At 43.9% G+C, this 4,580-nt stretch overlaps 1 long non-coding RNA gene across 1 annotated transcript; it reads right to left on the bottom strand.

The window, feature by feature from the left end:
- Nucleotides 1-1,327: 1,327 nt before the first annotated feature.
- On the bottom strand, nucleotides 1,328-3,446 carry LOC109199274 (uncharacterized). Its single transcript, XR_002059705.2, has 2 exons — nucleotides 3,401-3,446; nucleotides 1,328-1,440 (listed from the first exon to the last, which is right to left on the bottom strand). It is a non-coding gene; the product is annotated as an uncharacterized LOC109199274 (long non-coding RNA).
- Between the last annotated feature and the right edge of the window lie 1,134 nt (nucleotides 3,447-4,580).

The raw sequence follows: 4,580 nt of genomic DNA, 5'->3' as shown, positions 1-4,580 counted from the left end.
CGGAATGACAATGCCTGATACCACTAACTGCCCCCCATGCTCGGCTGACATAGATCCAATAAAACACCTCAACTTTTCCAGAAGTTCGGTGATACCCTGGTCCGGATCTGGCAGGAGATCCCCCAGGACACCATCCGTCTTCTCATTAGGAGCATGTCTGTCAGATCTTTCTGTCTGTCAGATCCATGCACACTTTGCCTGGCAAAGTGTGCAGTGAGATTGAGTCTCACATGCTTTAATTTTTATTCGATGTGTAGGTGTTCACCACAAACAGTTTTTTATTTTTTATTTTGGGGAACTTGGTTGATCCTAAAGCTAAACACACCATTCTTTGTTTATATATATGTCATGATCCAGGTCAGTGTTCAGTGGTTTTCTGTCCTGGCCTTGCGCTCTGCATCTGCCTTTTGGGTGGAGCCCTGGTTCAACACCTACACTTCTCCACGCGTTTTCCATCTGTGGCATTCAGCAAGACAGTATTTAAAACCAGTGTTGCCATCAGTTCTTCACCAGTTCGTTTCTTTGTTCATGCCAAGTACTTGATCTCTTTTGTGCCTTTAGCAATCTCGTCAAGTCACCACCTTACTCCTTCCTCTGGACGCTGGTCTCCACAGTCAAATCCCAGCTTCATTCTGCAACTTGCTTCTCTCGACTTAAATTACTCACTGCTCTCACCTGCCTGTCCTCCTGCCTGCTGCTTCCTCTGCATTACTAGAATACAAGCTGGAACCCAACTCACTCACTCAACACTCAGAGGGCTACCCGCCTCCAGAGCCACCTGCAAGACTCCTCGTCAGAGATTTCCCTGCCACGTATTCATGTCTCACCATAGTTTATTCTGTGATTTCAATAAAACTTGTGAAATCTTATTTCCGCTCTGTATTGTGTCTGCACTTATGTTCACTCCCACGTACTGCTCTCCCGGCCTTGACAGCATGAAGTGTCTGAAGAAATATACCCAGCAGACCCAATTCGGAGTGCAATCACTAAGCAGTGATATATTAACAGTGTCCTAAACCAACAACAACTCTACCATCCAGAAGACTAGTTACTAGTGCAGCTGCTAGTGCTACTGTTAACAGTGCAGCTGCTAACATTTGGTTAATTTGCCACAGTTTGGTGCATCTGTTTTTAATTTCTTTTCCCTCTCTTAGCTTTTCAGGCCACACTAAACTATTCTACACTGAAGGTAGGGAGGTGCCAGTTGCAATAAGTGATTTGATTAGGCAGTACAGCGCCTGCAAGTAATCCATCAGCCCAAAAGCATCATCCCTGGTCGATGACATAAACAGCACAGAACAATAACAGGTTTTTTTACCGTCTATGCTAAGCCAGCTATGTGAGTTTCAATTCAAAAGTGTTTAGTGTTGGTACTCAGCAACAGATACCTTAGCCATGATGTCTGCGTAGGCCATGTAGAGATGATCCTCATCCAGTTTACTGCAAAAACAAACACATTCACCAAAGTTAGCACAATTATAGCTGTATTAAGGAAAATAATTTTGGTGCACCACTGACTGAAATGACATCTTCTCATTTAACAGTTTTTCATTATTTTGATGAATATTTACATGTTTTATATTTCAGATTCTTTAAAATAGCCGCCCTTTGCTTTGATTACTGCTTTGCACACTCTTGGCATTCTCTCTCCATGAGCTTCATGAGGTGGTCACCTGAAATGGTTTTCCAAAAGTCTTGAAGGAGTTCCCAGAGATGCTGAGCACTTGTTGGTCCTTTTGCCTTCCCTCTGTGCTCCATCTCATCCCAAACCATCTCCATTGGGTTTAGGTCAGGTGACTGTGGAGGCCAGGCCTCCATCACTCTCCTTCTTGGTCAAACAGCCCTCGCACAGCCTGGAGGTGTGTTTGGGCTCATTGTACTGTTGGAAAATAAATGACGGTCCAACTAAACACAAACTGGATGAGATGGCATGTCGCTGCAGGATGCTGTGGCAGCCATGCTGGTTCAGTGTGCCTTCAATTTTGAAAAAAATCCCAGCAATGGTGTCACCACCAAAGCACTCCCACACCATCACACCTCCTCCTCCATGCTTCACAGTGGGAACCGTGCATGTGGAGACCATCCGTTCACCTTTTCTGCGTCACACAAAGACACGGTGGGTGGAATCAAAGATCTCAGATTTGGACTCATCAGACCACAGCACAGATTTCCACTGGTCTAATGTCCACTCCTTGTGTTTCTTGGCCCAAACAAATCTCTTCTGCTTGTTGCTTTCCTTAGTCGTGGTTTCTTAGCAGCTATTTGACCATAAAGGCCTGATTCACACACTCTGAACAGTTGATGTAGAGATGTGTCTGCTACTGGAGCTCTGTGTGGCATCTATCTGGGCTCTAATCTGAGCTGCTGTTAACTTGCGATTTCTGAGCCTCGGGACTCGGATGAATGTATCCTCAGCAGCAGAGGTGACTCTTGGTCTTCCTTTCCTGGGCGGTCCAGTTTTGTCATAGCGTTTTTTCCTGACTGCACTTGGGGACACATTCAGAGTTTTAGCAATTTCCCAGACTGACTGATGGGCTGTCATTTCTCTTTACTTACCTCATTGGTTGTTGCCATATTATAAATTAATACAGTTGTCAAACAGGGCTGTCAGCTGTGTACCAACCTGACTTCTGCACAACACACCTGATGGTCCCAACCCCATTAAGAAGGCAAGAAACTCCACAAATGAACCCTGACAGGCACACCTGTGAAATGAAACCATTTCAGGTGACTACATCACGAAGCTCCTTGAGATAGATGTGCTTGAAGCTGTTGTCCTGTGAGCTGCCTATCACACAAGCTGTTAACTCTCAGAACCTTGTCCTGTGATTCAGTCGTGTCTTTGGGTCTGCAGACCTCTTCCTGTCACAGTTTGTTTCTCAGTGCGTTTGATGGTGAAGGAAACTGTACTCACTGACACTTTGACTTTCTTTGTCAGGACAGACCTACATTTTTAAGTGTTATGATGGTCTCTCTCTCTTCCACTGTTAATGGTCTTTTTCTCACCATTTTTGTAGCAACACACTACTTACTGCAGTACAGTACTGTTCAGCTGATGCTCACAAGGGTATGCACCAACACTGCTTTATGCAGACAGAGGGGTTGGAATTAATCCAAGTTGGAACACCTGTAGGAATTAGTAGCAGCAGCTTTCAAGGCTTGATCAACCTTCACTGCTGCAGAACAGCTTTGAATTGTTAACCCATGTTGTGTCCCTGAAAAAGGCCTTTTGGTATAATTCTGAAATGTACATTATTTTCAGTTTGGGTAACCTAACCTCTGGCAGCTCACCACTTACCTTTGTACCATTTCAAGCTATTCATTGGACTTTAACGACATGAACTGCAACAAATAACTGGAAAAATAGGGACTTTTAACAGGTAGTGTGTAAAATACACACCATTTTTCTGTTAGGGCTGTTCTGCTGAACAGCTGGATGAGCTGATGCAGGGATCTATGTGTTTGTGTTTCTGCCCCTCCTCTTCCTCAGATGGCTCCTGTCACCTGGTTTCTGAAATCAACACACATTCACAAAGTGCTAAAACTCTGCTATACACTGAAGAAATTAACACATAATTTGCCTTCAAACAAGCAAAAATTCCAGAGTAGTCAGAGAATTCCACTCGTTTTGTTTTTTTTAAATGAAATTAACTTACAGCGAGGTCTTCTATGAGTTTATCTTCAAAGTAGTGCTCCTCCTGTCCCCAGGACTTTCATGCCCTGCAGAACAAGTTTACAGCCCGGTGCCTGTATGAGAGAGATACATGATGACTAATAACTGTTTATCTACCCATCTTCTGCTGCTTATAAAGGGCTGCACTGTAGTGCAACATATATCCACAACCTTTCCTCACTAGCCCGAGGTGTGGCTGTAGATGAGGGTGGGAAAATAATAAAGTGCAGAATTTTAAATATTTCTTCTTCATTTTACATGTGTGTGTGTTTGAGAACATACCTTGGCAAGTTATAGTGGTGCCATCCTGAAGCAGCGACGACATCTCTCTTCCTCTGTTTGAAAGCAGTTTGCCACACAGCCTTCTTACTGCGCTGAGGATGCTCCACCTGAAGACACAAACTGAACCACTCAGTATACTAGATATTTAGTTGGTGTACCTTACCATCTGGAAGCCATATTATCCTGGAGAAGTATGTGGTCAGCTTTTAATGAAGACCAATAGCTAGTTAAGAGGACCGTGGGGTACCTTAAAGCTATACTCTCTACGTTGGCACAAAAATGCGCAAATCAACTCACACTTGAATATATAGACCTGCTCCAGGTGGAAGAGACATGACCAATATCCAGGACTCTCCACAGTCTTCTCTGGGTCAGTTCCTCATAGTTGGGAGGTCTCTGTACAGACCATCTGCCACGAATGCGTCCTCTGTAAGACACACAGAGGAATGCATGACTCTATTGCCATTCACAGGTAAGCACCTTTGTGAATATTAAATATATAGTACCAACCAACATCTACCAACTGGTACATCTGTCTCGACTTTAACAAAACAAAAGCCAAAACACAGAAACACCACATGTAAAGCTCATGATTCAGTAGCTTGTATAAACTACCTTGCTGGCA

This window comes from Oreochromis niloticus, unplaced genomic scaffold (assembly GCF_001858045.2).
Source record: "Oreochromis niloticus isolate F11D_XX unplaced genomic scaffold, O_niloticus_UMD_NMBU tig00007266_pilon, whole genome shotgun sequence".
Lineage (NCBI taxonomy): Eukaryota > Metazoa > Chordata > Actinopteri > Cichliformes > Cichlidae > Oreochromis > Oreochromis niloticus.
This window is presented reverse-complemented; position numbering and strand designations above follow the sequence as displayed.